Raw genomic sequence first — 23,829 nt, 5'->3', positions numbered from 1 at the left:
CATTTCACTGACTGTGAGAAGCTGGAAATGTCCCAGTGATCCTGTATCTGATGGGAAGTTTCTCCTGGGCTCATGAGGTATGTGGCAGGAAGTTCTCATCCTTTAATTTGTTTTTAAAATGCTCCTTTTTCCACTTGAAAAGCTTCACTAATGACTTTAGATGCTCTGTATTTATCCACGTGACCCAGACCCAGAAATTGCAATGCCTTTTCTCACACTGCATTATAAAAACAGATACAAAATACATTTGTTCTTCTTGGCTACTTTCTCTTTGTAATTTTACAACCAAAAAGTTAGTGATTTTTGTGATATTTTTCAATGAATTTTGCAAATGCTAGTATTAAGGCCTTTGTCCAGAATATTGGACTGTAATTTGAGATGGTGAACAGTGAAGCCGAGTTTTGCTATGTCTTGTAACATGTCTTTTGACAAAAACAGTAGCAAACACGCACATTTTGATGCAATTATTAATTAGCACATGTCCTAGGGTTCATATTGTGCTCAATGAATTTGTATCCCAAATTACAGCACGTTGCTCACTTGGAATTTGTTTTTTCTTTTCCTTTCTGGTGTGTGAATCAAGTTACAATGAAGATGAGGATTTCCTTCCACTCGCATTGTGCCATGGGCAACCCCTCTCTGTCCAGTTACCTCCTTTTCTTTTTTATGGTCCATGTTTCTACATTGGAATCAGGTAGGAAGCCTCTTGTCACAGAGTGTCTTCTACTTTCTCTCAACAGTTTGAATACCATTGATCTTTTGTTATTTTGAAACAATTCATAATAAGAGCATTTTATGTAAATTTGAGAAAGACAATCTTTTTTTGGGGGGGGGCAGGGAAAGATATTGATTTTTCTCCCTTTTTACTCCCCTTGGTCTCAGTGTAACCTGTACTCAGTGGACTTTTACATCATATTTCACCTTAAACTTTCCTCCTGTCTCATCTTAAACTTTTGCGACTCTACCTATCACTATTGAATATTTTCATTAATGACTTGGATAATGAACTGGAGAGTATGCTGATAAAATTTGCAGATGACACCAAGCTGGGAGAGGTTGCTACAACTCTGGAAGACAGGATAAGAATTCCAAATGACCTGGACAAATTGGAGAATTGGTCCGAAATCAACAGGATGGATTTCAATAAAGACAAGTTCAAAGCACTTCACTAAGGAAGGAAAAATCAAACGCACAGCTACAAAATGGCGAATAAATGACTAGATGGTAACACTGCTGAAAAGGATCAGGGGCTTACAGTGGATCACCGATTGAATATGAATAAGGCTATGAGTCAGTCATGGAGGTCATGGATTCCATGATTTTATGGGACCTTCATGACTTCCTGAAAATTATGATTCAGCTCCGGGCGGCAGAGCTAAGGCTTCAGCCCTGGGAGGTGGAGCTCAGGCTCCAGCCCCATATAGCGGGGCTTGGGCTTCCATGATTTATTGTTTATTGCCCACATCCTGCCCGTGACTTTTATTAAAAATACCCATACCAAAATCTTAGCCTTAAATATGAGTCAACAATGTGATGGAGATGCAAAAAAGGCTAACTAAGGTTTTAAGTGATTATAAGTAGCAGGCATAGAAATCAAAGTTGGTTACCTAAGTAATAAATATAGAAATGCAGTCTAAATTTTAACTTTAACAGACTAAGTAAGATTTGAATCAAGTTGTCTCTCACCCTAACAGATCCTACAGGTAGCTTACAGTTCCTTAATACACGAACTGGACACCCTTCCAGCCTGGGACCATTCTCTTCCAGACGATCTTCCAGGTGTTGAGATGGAGGTGGCGGGGAGAGAGGCCAAGAGATGATGTCACTGTCTCTCTTTTATGCTTTCTTCAGGATGCTAGAAAGATCCTTGCTGTAACGTGAGTTAGGTTGCCCCATTGCATATGTGCCTTCTACAAGAAGTCTCTGAGATAGAAGGCTGGGTGTTGATGAGCCATTAACACCTGTCTGGCCAGCAATGGTGGCTTCTTTGTCCCTACTGAAAGTCCAGCTGTGGGCATCTCTCAACCTCATAACATATTTCAGTAACATTTATAGCAATACTTCATAACTTCACATACAATGATAGTACATAAAATCCACAGCATATTAAGGTCCAACAGATCCACACTTTTAAAATGATACTTCACAAGGCATACTTTGTACAAAACAAACCATAATCACATGATAATAGTGAATATGAGGGGTCCAGGGTGCTAATTTGAGGTAAAGAGTGTCACACTGATCCATCCCATCTTCCATTCCTTGTTGGTTTTTTGCTTTCTCTTAATAGTTTGAGATGCTTGCTCATCCAACTTGGTCAGTAACCCTTCCCTACAAATGTTTCCCCTTGCTTGAGATTCAGGCTTCAGATAGTTTCTGCAACTTTGACTTAAAGTAATTCCAAGCCTCCTCCACAGTCAGATCCTTGAGTTCCTCAGTCTAGTCTAGTTCCCTAATTCCCTTACTTTTTAAAATTTGCTCTTTTGAAATTAAGAACCCTAATTGCAGATCTATTTTTTATCTTTCCATTTAGTTTAAACTGAGTTAGCTAATGATCACTTGAACCAAGGTTGTCTCCTACAACTAGCTGTTCTAAGAGGTCCTCACTACTCATGAATGCCAAATCTAAAATAGCATCAGCTCTTTTGGTTTGGTGGCTATTTGGTGAAGAAATCTGTCAGCTATCACATCCAGGAAAATCTGGGCCCTTATTAGTAGCACTTGTCCTCCAATCTATATCTGGGAAGTTAAAGTCTCCCATAATCATAAAAAGGTCTCTATCCATATCCAAATCAGATGTGTGGGGGGAGGGGGTCTCTAGCATACCCCAAGCACTATCCAGGGGAGCCTCTGGTAGCTTTCTTCTCCAAAGTGATTTTGACCCAAACAGACTCTGTTTTATCCGTTCCATCACTTCTGATTTCTTTACAGTTTAACTCCTTATTAATATACGATTCTACTCCATCACCTTTGCCTTTATTTCTGTCTTTCCTGAACGGCACGTACCCTTCAGTTCCTGTACTCCACTCATGACTGCTATTCCATCATGTTTCTGTTAACCCTATAATATCTGGTTTCACTTCCTGCACTGGTAGTTCTAGTTCCTCTATTTTGTTACCCAGGCTCCTTGGATTGGTGTACAAACATCTTAACTGTTGCTGCTTGGCTTCACTCAGATTCCTCACCCGATTGAGTACAGTTATTCTACTTACAGTATTGCCTACTTGACTTTAGCTTCATTGGTATTGGCACTTTCTTTCCTCTTACTGTCCATTCTCCTACATACTGCTCTTCCTTTCCCCATTGGAGTATTCTCTCTTGACTTTCCTGCCAGTCAATATTAGAATAAGGCATGAGGATTACATGAGCATCTCCCAGCAGTCTCCCCCCGAGTTCCTAGTTTAAAGCTCTTTTAATCAGTTGTGCCGTCCTCCACCCCAGCAGTCTATTTCCCTCCCTATTCAGGTGGAGTCCATCCCATGAGAACAGTCCTCTGTCCGTGAATGCATCCCAGTCATGAAATATCCCAAAACCCTCCTTGTAGCACCACTGCCTGAGCCATCTGTTGATCATCATAATCTTGTCTTGCCTTCACTCTCCTCCTCTAGGGCCAGGCAGAATCCCACTGAAGCTCACCTGAGCCTCCATTTCTTTAAGTGTCTTCCCCAGCTTGGCATAGTCTCCTTTGGTGCATTTCAGTGAGAATCTAGCAGTATCATTTGTTCCCCATGTGAAGGACAATCAGTTAATTCTGCTTCCATTAGAATTCTTTTCAGCCTCCGGTCCACATTCTGTATCTTAACTCCTGGCAGACAGCACATTCGTCTGTTCTCCGGATCAGCTCTGGTGACAGGCCTGTCTGTTCTTCTTAGTAGGGAGTCCCCAATCATGTAGACCTTCCTTTTCTTGGTTTTGTTGTGATTTTCTGGCCTTCCTCCCAGGGCCAGCTCCAGGGTTTTTGCCACCCCAAGCGGTGGGAAAAAAAAAAAAAAAGCCACGATCGCGATCGGCGGCACTTCGGCGGCAGCCCCACCGCGCCGCTTCATTCTTCTGCGGCAATTCGGCGGCAGGTCCTTTCCTCCGAGAGGGACTGAGGGACCTGCCGCCGAATTGCCGCTGAAGAGCCGGACGTGCCACCCCCTTCCATGAGCCGCCCCAAGCACCAGCTTGCTGTGCTGGTGCCTGGAGCCGGCCCTGCTTCCTCCTGTTCCTTCTGATTGCAAGTCCTCTTATCTTTTGTTCACACTTGCAATCTTTTGTGAGTCATCCTGTATCCTTCCCCTCTTCTTATAGGACTAGCCGTTCTTCTCTTCTTCCTTGACCTCCCACCTTCTGTGACTGCCTGCTGTGCCCCTTCTTCATTTTCCAACTCAGCAAACCTATTCCTGAGCTCTATTTCTCCTTCATTAGCAGAGCCGGCTCCAGGCACCAGCCTAGCAAGCAGGTGCCTGGGGCGGCCAATGAAGAGGGGGGCGGCACGTCCGGCCCTTTCGGCGGCAATTCGGCGGCGGGGCCGTCACTCCCTTTAGGAGCAAAGGACCTGCCGCTGAATTGCCGCCATAGAATGAAGCGGCGGTAGAGCTGCTGCTGCGATCGCGGCTTTTTTTTTTTTTTTTTTTGCGGTGCTTGGGGCGGCAAAAATGCTAGAGCCGGCCCTGTTCATTAGCCAGTCTTTCCCTCTGCCTGGTTCTCATAGTCACATGCTTCCAGTGGCCGCATTCCTCATCCAGCAGTCTCCCCTCAGAGTTCATCAGTGCAGCTTGCATCTGCCAGTCTTGACTTTTCCCTTCAGCCTTCTCTTGTCTTCCCTCCATCATCTGCTTGAATCCCCATCAAAACTAAACAACCATAGTTTCCACTTGCATCTCCAAGTCTCTGATCTTCTCTTCCATCTAGTCTAACAGGCGGCACTTCATACAAACCAAGCTCTTTTTGTGTACCCGCTTCCGGATAATTTACATCCTGCAGCTTCCACATCTGATTGTCTTCATTGTCTCACCCATTCCTTGTCTCACTACCACTGTTGCCTCTGTATCTGTCACAGCCTTCCCGCCTAAGCTCCTGTCATGGAGAAAATAACAAATCCCCAAACAAAATCTCCCCCTCAATGAACACCAAAGCAGAAACAGACCACTACACACTCCCTTCCCCAACCTCCCACTCAAACGCCCCTGTTTTCAGCTCTGTTTGCTGGTTCCTGTGCCACTGGATGGCTGCTTGGCTGCCTTTATAGACCCCCAATCAGAGAAGCCCCACTGCCTAATCAGGGAAGCCCTGCCCCCTAATCTGAACTCTGCTTCTCTCACAAAAAACTATGCCCTACCAGCCTCTGCAAACTGAAGAAAAAAGAAGGGGAAAAAAAGAAAAAAACCCACACAAAACTACAAAAACTAACTCACTGTCCCCTATGGAATAGGTGCTTGCCTCCTTCCTTCTCCTCCCACTGAACTCCCACTCAAACTCCCCTGTTTTCACCTCTTATTTATTTATTTACTTATTTTTGCTGGCTTCTGTACCAGCCATTGGATTGTGTTATAGCTTTCTCTGCTAAATTGAGCTCATTATCAAGTCATTCCTTAATCTTCTCATAGCTCTTCTCTGAACCCGCTCCAATTTATCAACATCCTTCTTGAATTGTGAGAACCAGGACTGGACACAGAATTCCAGCAGGGGTGTCACCAGTGTGAAATACAAGGAAGTTCTGTGACCTGTGTTACACAGGAGATCAGACTAGATGATCACTTCTGGCCTTGGAATCTATGAATCTATGATGCAAAAGTTTGAATTGCACATTACACAAATAAGTCAAATATATGAAACAGAGTGATTTGAACGGAATGTGACTGACACATGCTGTAAATTCATTTTGTGTGATGTGCTACCAAGCAGAGAATGTCATAAGTGGAAGGGGTAAAGAAGGATTTTGTACTATATTTTGTTGTTTTTCAAATATCTATATTTGAAAGGATACAGAGCAAGTTACAAATATAAAACAAAGTACTTTTTTTTTTCAGTTTAGCTTATGTCACTGGGGAAGGGGTTTAAGGCAAACTGAAAAAGGTCACTATTATACCAGAATAAAGGGGTCCACATAGGAGTTATACCAGTATAATTACACCTGCATAACCAGTAAAACTTTCCCATGTAGACCAGGCCTTAAGCTCCACAGCATGTCACAGACACAGCCTCTCCTTTCAGGTGTTCTGTATCATCCTTCTCTCTAGAGGCCACCTGCCTCGGTTCCAGTCTAGCAAACAGTCTTCCACAGGTTAATTGTTCTGGTTTCAGCCATTAACCAGCTCACAACATTTAGAGACAGAGATCACCCATTTTTTAATTCTCTCTGGATTGGTATTGACTAGGAAAAGTGGCTGAGTTTAGCTCAAGGGTTAGCTAACATGTGCTAGCTAAGCCTGTCCTAACTTGACCTGTTTTCCAGTGCAGATACAGTGAGACACCATTAGCTCAGTTTTAGCTGGTCAAGTTGCAGCCTAGGCAGTTGTGAGAGATCACCATTCATTACCTATGAAAGCAATCCAGCTCCCCTCTGGTCTAATTTTCTGTGTGTCTTGGTTCCTTTAACAGTGAATTTCAAGGTGATTGGACCTGATCATCCCATCATGGTCTCTGCAGGTGAAGATGCCCTGTTACCCTGTCACCTCTTCCGTAACACAAGTGCTCAGAAGATGGAGGTGCGCTGGTACCGATCCAAGTTCTCTGAACCTGTCCATCTGTATCAGAATGAAAAAGATCAGGCTGAGCAGCAAATACCAAATTCTCAGGGCAGAACAGAGCTGCTGAAGGATGGTATTGTGGATGGAAGCGTTGTCCTGCGTATACGCAACATCACCCTCTCTGACCATGGGCAATTTATCTGTTTCTTCCGATCAAGCAGATTTTATGCGGAAGCCACTCTGGAACTGAAGGTGACAGGTCAGTAACTTGGGCTGCTGATTTGAATTCCCAGCAGAATAATAATTTATTTTGATGTGGAACTTGATGTGTCTCATTTTCATGCGAGTATCCAGAATTCCCTTCTATCTGCCAGTTATTTCCCATCAGTTGTTCAGGAGCCTATGCCCTGGGCATAAGCTAACAGATTTCAATGTGTGTCTCTTTTCACATCTTTGTTGTGCAAGAACTGTGAGAAAATCTATAAGTACCTACATGGGAACAAATATTTGATAATGGCTCTTCAGTCTAGCAGAGAAAGGTGTAACACAAGCTAATGGCAGGAAGTCGAAGCTAGAGAAATTCAGACTGGAAATAAGGCATAATTTTTTAATAGTGAGAGTAATTAACTATTGCAGTGGTTCTCAAATTGTGGTCTGCGAGCTCCATTCAGGTGGTCCGCAGATAGTTCCCTCTAAGGCCGCACATGAGAGAATGAAGGGCCACCCACCCAGGCGTGGCTCCACTAATTAGGTGCCTGGACCCTGGAGAAGACACACATGTAAGGTGAGGTTGTGGCCTTGGGGAGAATAGGGGGTAAGTGGGAGGGGGCAGTGGGGTGAGAAGAGGAGGTGGGGGGAATTTGGGACGTACAGGGCTGCAGCAGCCAGAGAAAGGCGACTTTCCCCAGCTCCAGGGCTGCGGCTGCTGGGGAGGGAAGGCCCTCCTTCCCAGCCTCAGCTCTCTGGCTGCTGGGGCCGGGGAGAGACCCCCCTCCTTCCCAGTCCCAGCTCTGTGGCTGCTGTGGTGAGGGAGAGACCCCACTCCTTCCCAGCCTCAGCTCTGTGTCGGCAGTGGTGGGGGAGAGAGGCACATCCATCGCATTAGAAAGGTAAGAATACTGATATTAAAATCTGAGTTGTGTGCTTTTATTTGTAGAACAAAAAAAAATGTTAATTATTATTAAGGTGTTTTTTTATCCAACGCGCTTTACAATAGTTAGTTAATGGTACAACAACTTTTGGAAAGATCGTTAAGTGGTCCGCTGAGACCCTCAGCAATTTTCAAGTGGTCCCCAAACAAAAAAGTTTGAGAACTATTGGAACAACTTACCAAGGGTTGTGGTGGTGTCTCCTTCACTGGCAATTTTAAAATCAAGATTGGCTGTTTTTCTAAAAGATCTGCTGTCAGAATCATAATGGTCCCTTCTGGCCTTGGAATCTATGAATCTGTGAATGAACCTATGAAAGGCTTTTAAAGACTATTAGACCTTTAATTTTGGAGAAAACAGCAAGAGGAGATAAAAAGGTGAAGAAAAATGCTTGAAAATCAGCTCTTGTTTCTTGCCACACAACTTCTAAGGGTGTGTGCAGGAGAAAGAGAAACATCCTTTTCTGATGACTTGAAGTGTCCATCCTAGAAAGGGCTGGAAACTACAGAGAGAGCAGCATCTACATCAGCAGGACCAGATCTTTTATTTCTTCTTTTGATTATGTTTCTTTGTCTTTGACCTACACTGACTGAGATCCAAATCCACTTTGGGACTCGTGTGAAGTGCGGGGTTTCCCCTGGAAAAATACTCAGGGCTCAGAGAGGGGGTAGCTCCAGGTTATTACAACAAAGGCAATGCAGATTCTTTGATTAGAGAATGAATTGTCAGTTGCCTCCCTGCCATGCTTTGTGGGGACATTCTATGAATACTTGAGAGTCCCCAACCCAACTCCCCCAGTGTGCAAACAAGGCCTAGCAGAGCCCCGTGTGATATTGCTAGATACAGTATTGATTTCTGGGAGCTGTAGTCTTTGAGGTTAGAGAACTAGCAGGAAGGGTAAGCGCATCTGTATGTGCTGAGGCCAGGGGCTGCTGCAGCAGCTGCTTCTGGAGCTGTTTGATGTTGGATTTCACTTTTTTGGTCTCGGCCTCCACTGCTCAACAAAGTGGTGACTAGGATGCCCCTGAATCCACCTGCACCCTTTCTTCAAAGCCTAGGAGAGCTTCCAGTTGCTTTTAATGCTTGGATAAGAGTATCTGAGTACGATGTCCTTGCAGTTAATGACAGAGAACTCTCTGAAGTAAGAAAATGTGCTTTGCTTATTTAAGTGCCTTGGAGCAGAAGGGCAGCTATATGTTACACTCTTCCCTTCTGAATAATAAATATGATACAGCACTCTCTGCATTAATTTTTGTGTGTGTCTAAAGTGAATGTGGTAGCTGCATGCTATAAATTCCACCAGCGTGGAAACCAGGGGAATTGACAGATCAGTATATTGCTGCTTTAAGGGAACTGATTGTCACATGTGATTTTTGGCAACATGGCAGATGAAATTATTTGAGATCGGCTCATGGAGAAAACAGCTGTGCCTCGTATTAGAGAACATCTACTGCTTGAACCAGAATTGAAATGGCAGAAAGCTGTAACCATTGCTAATCACATCGAGTCAGCAATGGTGGAGGTGAATATAATGAGCTCAGGAACAGCAGGTGTGATGCAAGCCGTGCAACCACTACATCTGGACTACAACAAGGCAGCTGAAAAATTACAAGGGCAATGTAAATGAGAAGTAACATGCCCAGTGATTTCAGAACACACAAGGAAAAGAATGTCACCACTGTGAATGTAACACCCCACTACAGACTACACAGGGATCGGCAACTTTTGGCACATGGCCTGCCAGGGAAAGCCCCTAGCAGGCTGGGCCAGTTTGTTTACCTGCCGCGTCCGCTGCTTTGGCCGATCGCAGCTCCCACTGGCCGCGGTTCACCGTCCAAGGCCAATGGGGGCTGCGGGAAGGGTGGCCAGCATATCCCTCGGTCTGCGCCGCTTCCTGCAGCCCCCATTGGCCTGGGACAGTGAACCGCAGCCAGTGGGAGCCGCGATCAGCCGAACCTGTGGACGCGGCAGGTAAACAAACCAGCCCAGCCAGGCCCGCCAGGGGCTTACCCTGGCAGGCTGTGTGCCAAAGGTTGCCGATCCCTGGACTATACTGGAAAGCTTGCAGAGGGAGCTCAGTGGCCTGCAAAAAGAGCGGACATTTCCCTAAGGTATGCTAAAGCAACCCATCCTAATCAACAAGTACGTGCGGTTACCATGCCAGAGGTAACTTACTGCATTGGGTGTGGATGGAAGCAGCTCCACAGACACTGTGGATAAAATAACGTGTGCTGTTCATGTCTCTGCTGCAGCAGGAGTGAAGCCCCAGGTGGTGGAATGAATGTTGAACACTGGCTCAGCAGTTTCTATACTACCTGAATTGATTTGCTTGCAATACTTTGGACATGTATCAGTTACTGAACTGAGCTTACACCTAGTGTGCTACTTGATGAACCACATCCCTGTGCTTGGTTGACTACCTGCAACCCTGACATTTGATACATAATGTGTACCGGCAGAATTCTGTCCTATGCCTAGGGGTACTGCTATCCTAAACAGCGATTTGTTTCCCTCACTAAACATGTAGGCAGGCAATGGGCACATTGCTTTTACCCCACCTGGCACCACTACAGCACAAACTCTGGTCTCTGCTCTTAACGAGGATGGTACAGAGGAGCCCCAGTGGCTGTGCATTTGGATTTGCTCACGAAATTAAATTTTGACCTCAAGTGACAGCTGTATGACAGAATTTCCCTCTCTACCATTCTCCGTCAGGGATGCTGTAGCACAAGAGGTTAAAAAATTAGTACAAAATGGTGTTATTGAAGAGATTGCATCATCTGAATGAGTCTCACCAATAGTAGTGATAAAGAGAAAGACTGGAGGTATTTGTCTTAGCATAGATTTAAGGGAGCCTAATAAGTGATTGACAGCTATCCACTCACACATAGAAGAAGCATTGGTGGATCTTTGTGACACAAAGACATTTTCTACTCTTGATCTACAGAATGCATATCACCAAGTTATACTACAGGAGGACAGAGAGATCTCACAGCATTATTACGCTTGAGGATCTATTCCACTTGAAACATGCACCATACAGACTTGTATTGGCACCCAGCATTTTCCAAAGAATAATGTCAGTGATTCTGAAGAATCAGCCTGGAGTCCAGTATTACTTGGATGAAATTATTGTGTTTGGGAAGACTTGCGAGGAACATGAAAAACATTTCCATGCAGTACTAAATAGGGTGACCAGACAGCAAGTGTGAAAAATCAGGACAGGGGGTGGGGGTTAATAGGAGCCTATATAAGAAAAAGACCCAAAAATTGGGACGGTCCCTATAAAATCGGGACATCTGGTCACCCTAGTACTAAACCACATCAAAACTGCAGGGCTGAAACTGAATTTCGCCAAATGCCAATTCTGACAAACAGAGTTGTTATTTCTGGGGCACATAATTTTGGAGACTGGATTGAAACCTGACCTGGACCACATCATGGTGGTTAAAAACCACCACCTCCAAGAGATACATAAACCTTACATGCTTTCTTAGTTTTTATGTCATGGTATGCCAAGTTTATTCTGAACAACACTTCAGTCACCGTTACAAACATACTCCAGAGAATCTCGAGCTTGGCCTGGATGACTGTTGCACAAGTTGTTTTGAAACAGTGAAAGATTTGATTGAAAATAGTCCAGCACTTGCATTGTTTGACCCTGCCTCAGACTACAGACTGGGAGCAACACTTACTCAAATCCAGGATGACAACATGGAGGACACTGTTGCATTTGCTTGAAGAACACTTACAGAAGCTGAGAGGAAGTATTCATCTGTTGAAAAGAAAGCACTTGCTTGCTATGGACTATGGAAAAATGGAGAACTTAGCTCTGGGGCCAGACTTTCAAGTCGCATACAGATCATAGCTCTTTGACGACACTGTTAACTTCTAAAGGACTTGGATGAGTGGGAGGCCAGGTTGCTAGATGGTCAGCAAGACTACTGTCTTTCATGTATGTCACAGAATAAAGGCTGGGAATTCAAAATGCGATGCTTGTCCTGCCTGCCCTTGCCGACAGATGGTGACAATGTAGTTGCACTTATAGCAGGCACCCCCACATCCGTTACACAAGAATAATTCAAAGCTGCTTACTTAGCATGCCCCATTCAACAAAGATTGCAGGAACAGCTGATAACAAAATGGCTACACAACCCCAAATGCTTGATCCAGCTTTTCCCCTTTACTGTAGCATACTCAAAACAATTCTGTACTAGACGGATGGGTATTATGAGGTACTGACTGGTTGATTGTACCCGACACACTGCAGACAAAATTCATACATCTGGCACATGATACACATCAAGGGACTGACAGAATGAAAGAGTGTCTATGTGACCTGTATTGGGGCCAAGAATGCATGCTCAGGTTGAAGCAGCTGTAAAAACGAGCATTACTAGCCAGTTACATGACAAAATGGTGGTGATCATGTGCCACCATTACAGCCTGTTCTTCTTCCAGATGCCACATGGGAAAAGCTTGCCATTGATATTATATGTCCATTATTATATTTATATGTCATCTCTGCTACACTCATCAAGTTCGTGTCGATTGTCTTTAGCAGGGAAGGGAACCTGAAAAATGTGTGTTGGACAATGGAACACAATTTTCCTCACTGGAATTTGAAACCTTTCTGGCAGAAGGGAACATAAGTGGCTCTGTGGATATGGGGAAAGTCGTGGACGTGATATAGCTTGACTTTAGCAAAGCAGTCTCACACATTCTTGCCAGCAAGTTCAAGAAGTATGGATTGGATGAATAGACTATAAGGTGGATAGAAAGCTGGCTAGATCGTCGGGCTCAATGGGTAGTGATCAACGGCTTGATGTCTAGTTGGCACCCGGCAACAAGCGGAGTGCCCCAGGGATCGGTCCAGTTTTGGGCACCCTCACTACAGAAAGGATGTGGACAAATTGGAGAGAGTCCAGCGGAGGGCAACAAAAATGATATGGGGGATAGGGCGCATGACTTACGAGGAGCGGCTGAGGGAACTGGGGTTATTTAGTCTGCAGAAGAGACGAGTGAAGGAGGATTTGATAGCAGCCTTCAACTACCTGAAGAGGGGTTCCAAAGAGGATGGAGCTCGGCTGTTCTCAGTGGTGGCATGTGACAGAACAAGGAGCAATCATCTCATGTTGCAGTGGGGAGGTCTAGGTTGGATATTAGGAAAAACTATTTCACTAGGAGGGTGGTGAAGCACTGGAATGCGTTACCTAGGGAGGTGGTAGAATCTCCATCCATAGAGGTTTGTAAGGCCCAGCTTGACAAAGCCCTGGCTGGGATGATTTAGTTGGGGATTGGTCCTGCTTTGAGCAGGGGGTTGGACTAGATGACCTTCTGAAGTCTCTTCCAACCCTAATCTTCTACGATTCTATGACACTTTAACATTACATGTAGAAAATAATCATGTATTACAATCAAATTGATTGAGAAATTGAACAATTCCATAGAAGTTTGAAAGACAGTCTGGAGACAGCTATGCTGGAAAGAAAAGTGTGGACAACCTTCACTACGATTACTTTTAAATCTACAGGGCTACACGCCATGCCACAACACAAAAGTCACCTGCTGAATTATTGCACGGTAGAGAGATGCATACTAAATTAAACATTGCTGGATTACACGGGCCTATATCTGATATATCATTGCTGCCGGATATCAGACAAACAGTTCAATGAAAACCACAAAAATATAAGATGCAGATAAATGCTGTGGGGTCAGGGAACTGAAATTCAAATGTGGCTTGTTTATAGAAGTATGAAAACCTGGAATGTTAGGAAAAGGAGAACCCAGGTTCACTTCCCCACTGAAAATTGTTTCTAAAAAGGACTATGACACTCTGTACCTCAGAGTAGCACTCTGGAACTCCCATATTCATCACTGTCATAGAATTATGATACGTTTTGTACAAAGTTTGCCTTGAGAGGTATCATTTTAAAAGTCTTGATCTGTTGAACATTAATATCCTGTTGGATTGTATGTGCTATCATGGTATAGGAAGTTATGACGTTTTGCTATGTATGTGTTACTGAAATATGTTGTGAGGTTGGGAACACCCACAACCAACCTTTCAGGTGCAACAATGGAGGAGGCAGACAGGGGTTAATGGCTCATCAACACCCATCAAGGAAAGGATCTCAGAAACTGTATACAATGGAAACTTCTCAGAGAGAACACGTAGACAATGGAGACTGCTTGACCAATGGAGACTACCTGATCCCCACACCACAGCAAAGGATTTTTCCAACAAGCTGGAAGAAACTATAAAAGAGGGGAAGTGACATCATCACTTGGCCTCACTCCCCCCCACAACTCAACACCTGGAAACATGTTTGGAGGACAAAGACTTTGTATGTGGGAGGGCGGTTTCAGGCTGGAAAAGAGTCCCAGCCTGTGTATTGAGGAACTATACTATCCTGTTTAGTTTATAGAACTCAGATTGTGAATTTACTTTTATTTCTTAGGTAACCAACTTTGATCTGTACATTCGCTACCTATAATCACTTAAAATCTATCTTTCTGTAGTTTATATTTTACCTAAAACAGTGTGGTTTGGTTGAAGTGCTTGGGAAATCTCAGCTCAGTTTACATCGAAGCAGGGGCAGTCTGGGTAATGAACTTATTCTGGTTAGGCTTCTGACCAGGGTAAGATGGTACAGCTCTGGGGTGCAAGGCTGGGGAGCTGGGGGGAATTGGCTGGGGAGCTGGGGGGGAATTGGCTGGAGCCTCCCTATTGTTGGTTCATGAATGACTGGGAGAAGCATTCATGTAACTCAGCTGGGTGTGTTGCTGTCTATGGATGGCTGTGTAAGGGTAGTGCCTGCCAGGGGTATGTGGCTTGACACAGCATCACAGTGTGAGGGGCACCCCATGTTGGAGGGACAGAGGGCTCAGTGGTCCCACAGTCCATGTTGCACCCCAGGGACCCCGTCACAAGGACCTCACGCTTACAAGCTGTCAGATGGTCAGTCTGGAGCACTATTCATCTTGCCCCTGCTTACTAAGACATAGTGCAATGTTTCAGACTATCTAACTAGCCCTTTGCTGCTGACAATATAGGATAACTGACAGGATATTGGGCCTGACGAATATGCTGTCAGAGTCTGACAGCCAACTGTATTGGCTAGAGACTGTGTTCTGTAATTATTAAAGGAACAGTCTTCTATTATAACTAGAATTCTAATTACAGTTACATAACTACTTCTTAGTTATTGTTTATTTGCTAATTACATAATTTATGTTTATTATAGTAGCAGGTTATTGGATTAGTATTACTGCCGTAAGATTGAGTTTGTTCTAAGACGAGGGAAATGTGGTGTTGCTAGATCCAGCATTGATTGCTGAGAGCTGTAGTCTTTGTTTAGAAGCCAACAGGAAACAGGAAGTGTAAATATGGGTGTTGCTTCATTGTTGTCGTAATAAACCTTGTTGGATTTCACCCTTTTGGTCTCAGCTTCCACTGCTCAGCAAAGAATGAGATAATATTCAGTTAGGTAATAAATACACCATGATCTCCCCAGGCAGAGCTGCCAAGCAACTCCTGGTGCCTTTTCACAGTGACTTAGGGCTTTCCTACACTAGGGGGGCTACAGTGGCACTCTAGCTATGCCGCTGCAACCCCACAGTGCAGACGCAGACTAAAGCGATGGCAGGGTTTTCCCATTGCTGTAGGTAATCCACCTTCCCAAGCAACAGGAGCTAGCTCAATAGAAGCACTCTATTGTAGTTCTTCACACCCCTGAGTGACATAGCTGTGTCAATCTACATTTTAAGTGTAGACCAGGCCTTAGAGCCTCTGGCCTTCTCTGCATGGGAAAGTTGTATCAGTTTAAATTAAATTGGTTTTTAATCCAGTTTATTTAGATGAGTGCGAACTCCTATGTGGACGCTCCTACATCCGTTTAAAGCAGGGGTCTCAAACTCAATTTACCTTAGGGCCAGTGCCAGTCCTCAAATCCTCCCAGTGGGCCACTAGTGTCACTGAAGATGGTGTTCAGAAAAGAAAACGTTTATATTGTATTTTTTTATTTTGAGTTTCTTAGAAATAATAAAACTGTTATGCAACTTTATACAATTCTTCGCCTGCCAGAGAGTTGTTAGTGTTTGCCAGACACCTGGCAATGCTTCAGTTCTGTCAGTTTGCTGATGTTTGGCCTCAGTGACTGTGCAGTTGAAACCTTCAGGATTGCAGCAAGGTGTGCATCAGATAGTTGTGTTCGGTATTTTGACTTGTTTATATTCATTGTGGAAAAACGTGATCTGCCTCGATGGCTGACTCTGCCCGGCAACTAATGATGCTGCCTCCATGGCTGACTCTGCCCGGCAACTAATGATGCTGCCTCCATGGCTGATTCTGCCCGGCAACTAATGATGCTGCCTCCATGGCTGACTCTGCCCAGCCATTAGTGATGGTATCTCTGTCCCTCTCCCCCAGCCAATGGAAGCTGCAGGGGCCGCGCCTGCAGCAAACATTGCTGGCAGCGTGTCTGCATGCGTTTCTCCTCCGCAGGCCGCAGTGGGGAGGTTCTTGGGCCACAGATGGCCCGCAGGCCGGGACCTTGAGACCCCTGGTTTAAAGGCAGCTATCACTGGTTTAGTTAAACCTGTTCCAAACTGAGTTAAAATAAACAATAAAACAAAAGGCCTCTCTTACACAAAAATCAGTTTCATGTGGCTTTTTGCACCAGTTTAACTAGATGGTTTTCAACTTACACCTTGTGTTAAATCACTGCAGCTTCACACGGTCTTTGTTTAGCAACGTAGTCACGAAAACCTGCAGCAGCCCATGGTGCTACAGCCCAGGTCTACCCTAGGAGTTTGTTCCTAGTAGCTATGCCAGAGTACACTGTCTTCAGATGTTGATAGATATTTGGCTGTGTGTGTGTTCTTTCAGCGTGCTTTCCAGCTCTGCGCAGATAGCAGAGACAGCAGGCTGTGATTGAACCACCCAATAAATTCACAGACTCGGTTTTCAGCAAAGGTACTTGGTCAGGTTTATTGCCGACGAGGCATGGTACTAATGCCCTGGCTCAATGGTTACAGGTACACTAACACATGTATGCCTGTGACAATGGACCAGCTCAGTGAATGGCCCCGACTTTCCATTTTCCCCTCGGCCAGACAAAGACACCCCCTCTGAGATACATCTTTATACACAGATACAAACAAGTTACTCATTACTCCTGATGTACCAGGGTGCCACCCTCTGACATATTAGGGTGCCACCCATTGATGTATCCAGGAGCCACCCATTACCTTGTACATGTTGGTTCGATCAAAAAATCTCTGTCCATCATGCTGTCATCTTGACTTTTTCCTTAAGATGGGTCAGCGTGTTCCTGTTCTCTTTGGGGAACGTGTTTGCTATCAAGGTGTTCTGGTGCCACCTTTCTGGAATGTGTTTGCATATATTTGTGCCTAACACTACTTAGGAATGTGTGTTTCTGCAATATCAGCCCTATTCTTGCCAGATTCTGTCTGCTTGCAAGCAGGCAAAACCCGACTTTGCTTCTTTGCTTTATATCAACAAAACTACTTTAGTTCAGGCTAGGGTGACCAGACAGTGAAAAATCGGGACGGGGGTGGGGTGTAATAGGAGCCTATACAAGAAAAAGACCCAAAAATCGGGACTGTCCCTATAAAATCGGGACATCTGGTCACCCTAGTTCAGGCCTCAGGCCTCACACCAGGCCTCTGATACAAGGGCTTATGTTTCAGGCCCTCTTCCTACTACATAAACTATACCAGCAAAACGGTCCTGGTGGTTTATACCGGTGTTGCCGGCCCAGAGGTCCCGGGGGGGGCAACAGGGGGTTCGTTGCCCAGTGTGCGTCGCACTGATAAACACACCAGGGTGGAGAAGCAAATCAAATTTATTCGAGATCTCGAAAAGGCACTCAGGAGACCAGCATGTCTCAAATCAGAAGCGCAATAAATACAAGCAAGTTTCCCATTTTATATTCCAAGCTGTTTGTGTGTAAGCCTTTGTTCTGTTTCTCCCTCCACCCCTCCCTTCCCGACAGCGGTTACAGTAGGCACTACATTGTGGCATGTTAGAAAAGTTCTCGTCCGCATGTTTATCTTTGGCCTTGCAAGCCTCGACGTAGTAGACTTCCCCCTTTCCCCCCTCCTTCTTCCTTATCACTACTGCTTGTGCTAGTGTGAGCGAAACTGCAGCTGTCTGCTAAAAAAAAGCTGACTGTTACGTATTCTGCTTCAGCAGTTAGGCTGTTAGCATAGAGGCTGGTTAAAGTTCACAAGATGGAGTTACTTTGGCTCACTTAGACCCAGAGCAGGGGGGTTTCATTGACACTTATGGCCTTCCACCTCCCCCCCCCCCCCCCCGAGTTACTTGGTAGCTATGCCTAGTGACGCCAACACCAGCAAAGTGACTTTGTACCACCTTATTTCACCCACCCTGAGCAAATCAAGTTTTACGGGGAATGGTCACAGCTTTGCCAGTATAACCGTATCTACACTAGGGGTATCTTGCTTTCTAGCATTGTCAGGCAACTGAGAGTATCTTCCTTATGAGTGTGCTACAGAATTCAGGAAACAGAGCAGGACCAGGGATATAAAGTTTAAACCAGAACTCTCGTTATAACATGACAAGATGGCTCCTACAAACTTTCAGCATACAGCCTCTGTGTGTATCTGATTCATGTGAGAGACCCCTGATAATGGGAGGCCTTCTGGTGATTAAACAACTAATTTTAAAGAGACTATAAATACAATATACTGCTGCATCACCCTTGCTTCATTCTTTAAACTTGTCCCAATAAATAACTGAACTTCTCAAACAAACAGGCCTGAGGCATGAGTAGAGAATTACAGCACTGATTGCTGTTAAATCTTCACCTGCGTGCGTCTGAGACTGTTAACGCTTAAGCTGCTGGCACTTATTTTTACCACTGGCGCAATCTGTCATCTATGTATATGGGGAGGGATAGCTCAGTGGTTTGAGCATTGGCCTGCAAACCCAGGGTTATGAGTTCAGTCCTTAAGGGGGCCACTTAGGGATCTGGGGCAAAATCAGTACTTGGTCCTGCTAGTGAAGGCTGGGGGCTGGACTCAATGACCTTTAACGTCCCTTCCAGTTCTAGGAGATAGGATATCTCCATTAATTTATTTTATTTTTATTTATTTATGTCATCTCTGTAGACAATTGTCATTCGAGTCCTGGTCGCAAATGTGTGTGTGTGAGAGAGAGCGCGGGGGGGAGGCAATAGGCCACATGTGCTCCCCTTCCTTACTAAGGCTGTGGAGTAACTGCTCACCTGCTACTGCAACTTGGCACTTAAGGTTTCTAATCCTCAGCCCCTCATACATTCCATAGAGTCATAGATGTTAAGGCCAGAAGGCACTTTTATGATCATTTAATCTGACCCTCTGTATGACACAGGCCAGAGAATTTCTCCCAGTGATTCCTGCATCCAGCCCAGTAACTTATGGGTGAGCTAGAGCAATTCTTTATTAATTTATTTATTTTTAAGGAAGAGACTTACAATTCTGATTGAAGAACTACAGGAGATGGAGAATCCACCATGTCCCTTGTTCCAGTGATTTAAGTACACACATTGTGAAAAATTTGCACCATATTTTGTCTGGCTTCAACTGCCTGCCACTGGAATTGTTATTTCCTGGAGCTCACAGCCAGTTTAGTTGGGCTGCTCGCTCTGTTCAATGATACGGCCTATCATTTTATCCTGGAGGTCTGGAATGTGTTTTCCAAAAAAGTAACTGTTGTGCTATAAAGGAAGCCCATGATATGCAGGGGGTTAGAATAGATGTTCTAAAGGTCTCTTCTGGCCATAAAGTCTACTAATTTTGGAATAACTGAGTGTAGCATTGGGAGCAGCCTCTGATGTTTTACTGTCTAGCCGGCTTGCTTCCTAGAATGAACACACATTGAGTGGTGTGATCCACAGGGAGTAGCTCAAACCTTCAAAGTGTTAGGCCAGCAGCAGGACATTAGCACTTCAGGGGATGGGTGGGTGTGGCAGTGACATCACAAAGGCCTTTTGCAGGACCTGAGCCTATTGGTCAAAGGTGGTAGGGAGGTGGTGACCTCACAGAGAGATGCTGACATGAGCCAGGCAGGATAGGGGCGCAGAGCCAGGAAAACCTCGTAGACCCCTGTGGCTTTGCTTCAGCAAGTCTCCTTCTCGAGGTCTCTCTTTGAGGACTGAGAGAGTATTAGGGTTCACGTACGTGAGCGCGAGGAGGAGCCTTTTTCGAGTTGTCTCCTTTCCTTTTACTGATTTTACTAGAAAACAGACGTCCCTGTTTAGAAGTTAAGAGCCTCCAAGAGGTTTTGGAACCTGCTCAGTCTGATTCATCTGGTGCCAGCTGAATTCTAGGCATGGAAAACACTAGTTCAAGGTGGCAGAATTTTATTCCCCACCTGGGATTTTGTCCCGTAGAATCACTGGGGACATTAGGGTTTTTCCTTTTCGTTTTACCTTTTCCTCCATCCCTCCTCCCTTTCTCTTCATCTCTTACTTCTTTTGTCCTTTCTCTTGTTCCCCTCCCACCACCAGGAGTGGTGTGTGTGTGTGTGTGTGTGTGTGTGTGTGTGTGTGTGTGTGTGTGTGTGTGTGTGTGTGTTGCTGGGGGTGCTCTTCACCTCCCCTTGTGGGAAGTTCATCCAAAACTGTGGGGTTGAAATAGTGCTTGGACTCCATTGACACTAGATTCTGCCATCCTGTGGCTTAGCATTAGTGTCTGGGATGACTTGGGGCAAGATCTCAACCTCCCCGCAACCCACTTCACTGCTGCCAGAATCCCTCCTGCCCCCCGTGCAAGAGTCCCCTCCCTGCCCTACCTGGGTGGGGCTGGAGGAGAGGGTTCTGAGAACTTGAGCTGTGGTTTGGAGGTGGAACAGCTGTCAAGGGCACTTTTTGAGGGGGAGGTAGCAGGAGCTCACCCTACAAGGAGGGGGGTTGGCACTGGAGGTTACTAGAAAGGACAAGAAGACTCCATTCTGGGGTTCAGGAGGTGAATCCATCCCTCAGTGGTGGGCAGGTGCTGGGCGGAAATACTGCTGGTTCCAGGTGCCCTTAATTCCCCCTGATTCCTCGGGGGATTTGAGTCTCTGACAGGTTCTCGTTCCCTTGCAGCAGGAGGACGTCACGGCCAAAGTGATGCACCAGCTCCGCATCATCCGGCTCTTGCGCCAGGTGCCTGAGGCACTGCAGGGTCTGTGCCTCTGAGGCCACCAGCAACTCCCGCTCCCTGCTGCAGGTACTGCTCTGGCTCACTGTAAATGGGGAGCTAGTGGAAGGGGAAATGGAGCCCCCTGACACTCACTAACAGGAAAAGTGGTGGATTCTCCATCTCTTGATGTCATTGAATGAAGACTAGATGCCTATCTGGAATGTGTGTGCCCAAAAAGTAACTATTGTACTATACAGGAAGCCCGTGACCATGCAGGGCGTTAGAATAGATGCTCTAAAGGTCTCTTCTGGCCATAAAGTCTACTAGTTTTGGAAAAACTGAGTTTAGCATTGGGAGCAGCCTCTGATGTTTTACTGTCTAGCCGGCTTGCTTCCTAGAATGAACACGCATTGAGTGGGGTGATCCACGGAGAGTAGCTCAAACCCTCAAAGTGTCAGGCCAGCAGTAGGACATTAGCACTTCAGGGGATGGGTGGGTGTGGCAGTGACATCACAAAGGCCTTTTGCAGGACCTGAGCCTATTGGTCAAAGGTGGTAGGGAGGTGGTGACCTCACAGAGAGATGCTGACATCAGCCAGGCAGGACGGGGCGCAGGGCCAGGGAAACCTCAGAGACCCCTGTGGCTTTGCTTCAGCAAGTCTCCTTCTCGAGGTCTCTCTTTGAGGACTGAGAGAGTATTAGGGTTCACACCTTGAACTAGTGTTTTCCATGCCTAGAATTCAGCTGGTACCAGATGGATCAGACTGAGCAGGTTCCAAAACCTCGTTTTACCTTTTCCTCCATCCCTCCTTCCTTTCGCTTCATCTTTTACTTCTTTTGTCCTTTCTCCCGTTCCCCTCCCACCACCAGGAGGTGTGAGTGTGTGTGTGTGTGTGTGTGTGTGTGTGTGTGTGTGTGTGTGTGTGTGTGTTGCGTGTTGCGGGGGGTGCTCTGCATCTCCCATTGTGGGAGGTCCACCCAAGAAAGTGGGGCTGAAATAGTCCTCGGACAGTGATCCCTGCCGGTGACCTGGGCCTTCCTTTGGGCTCTCTGGTGAGAACTCTCAGCCTCCCGCCCCTCAGTCTCTACCCTGATTGGTTGAGCAGGGGGTTATTGACAGGGAGGAGACTCAGGTCCTTTTTGTTCTCTTTTAAGAACAAGTAAATAAGTCATAACCAGTCATCTGTTTGACGAATTTTGCTGCTTCTCTGCATTAATTGTCTCTGCGCAGTTCATGAACTGTTGTTGGTCTGGAGCTCATTTGAGAGCACTTTATTCAGGCTCTGGCTGCGGCAGGGATGGGGAGGGACCAAAAAGGCTGGTTAGTGAGAGGCTGCCTTGACCCCAGACTCACGCCTGCTCCCCGCTCGGTTCCAGGCTGTCCAGGCTGCTGAGGAGGTTCAGGAAGAAGGCTCTGCAGGTGGCCCCAGAGCCTGAGGGAAGCAGCTGCCATCTTCCCCAGGAGCAAAACGGCTTCTCCGTCCCTGCTGGCGGGGAAGGAGCTCCCGGCCGAGCGAGGAGGTGGAAGTGCCCAGCCTTCTGGCAGAGGAAAGCCGCTCCCGGCGCAGGCGCTGAGGTGAGAGAGCCACCGGCCAGGGCGAAATGGAGCTGGCCCAGGATGCGTGTGGGCAGGCAGGACCCAGCCCAGAAGGGGAGCCGGGCAGGGTGGCTCTGGGGCTTGTTGTGTGGGAAGCACCAGCCCCAAGAGCCCAGCCCTGATTCTCAGCAGGAGGCATCGCCCAGCCTAGTCCCTGAGGACCTTCCAGCCTCCCCAGGGCAGGAGGTGGAGGATCCCTGTTGCAGCACCAGCAGCTCGGCCCGCTCCCCAGGGGACAGCAGCAGCACCTGGGACTCAGGCAGTAGTGAGGCCGATGGGCGCTGCTGCTTTGTTCCAGGTGAGGAGCCAGGCTGGGCTCAGGGAGGGGTGAGGAGGGGGCTGTGAACACCCTGGGCCACGCACTCGACCAGTATTATGGGGGCGGGTCCCCAGCTCAGGTGTCTGGTCTGAGCCACATGAACCCCACTGACACTAGATGCTGCGATCCTGTGGCTTAGCATTAGTGTCTGGGATGACTTGGGGCAAGATCTCAACCTCCCCGCAACCCACTTCACTGCTGCCAGAATCCCTCCTGCCCCCCCTGCAAGAGTCCCCTCCCTGCCCAACCTGGGTGGGGCTGGAGGAGAGGGTTCTGAGAACTTGAGCTGTGGTTTGGAGGTGGATCAGCTGTCAAGGGCACTGAGTGGAGGTGGCAGGAGCTCACCCTATAAGGAGGGGGTGTTACCAGATGTGCCCATTTCTTTGGGGTATGCTCATTTATTCGGGTTACTCTTCTGGGGAAGGGTGTTCTGTAATTCTATCAATGTACTGCTTGTGTCACTTGTGTTTTCATATGGAGCTCTACTTCTCCCTTCTGCAAGTCCCCTCCCAGTGGAGCTATCCTGCAGGACTTAGGCTCCCTAGGGCTGGGTTACTCCAGCCCCAGAACCGGATGAACACCCACACATACATTAACAGAGCAAGTGTGAGCGGACCGGGTCAATCAGCACTGTCAAGCTGACCCCTTATATGTCTCTGGACTCACTGGGCTGGATGAAGCAGCACTTTCAAGCTACCTCTCCTTATATGCCCCTGGGCTCCATGGACTGGGTCAAGCAGCACTTTCAAGCTGTTACCCTTATGCGTCCCAGATTCAGCACGTCCCTATCCCCACTCCCCCAACACAATTGTACTGGCAGTAACCTACTTGATGAGCAAACCCCACAGTATTTTGGGCGCTGCAGGGATCTTTAGCTTAGGTAAAAGAAGCGTTGCTGTAGAGTGAATGGGGGAAGCTAAAAACACAAAAGAGTAAA

The 23,829-nt window shown here is 46.4% G+C and overlaps 1 pseudogene; it reads left to right on the top strand.

Annotated features, from left to right (window-relative positions):
* LOC135876301 (E3 ubiquitin-protein ligase PDZRN3-B-like) overlaps nt 1-23,829 on the top strand; it is a 78,725-nt pseudogene that overhangs the window by 53,666 nt on the left and 1,230 nt on the right.

This window comes from Emys orbicularis, chromosome 3, assembly GCF_028017835.1.
Source record: "Emys orbicularis isolate rEmyOrb1 chromosome 3, rEmyOrb1.hap1, whole genome shotgun sequence".
Taxonomy (NCBI): domain Eukaryota; kingdom Metazoa; phylum Chordata; order Testudines; family Emydidae; genus Emys; species Emys orbicularis.
The sequence above is the reverse complement of the archived record's forward strand: the minus strand, read 5'-3'. Positions and strand labels throughout refer to the sequence as shown.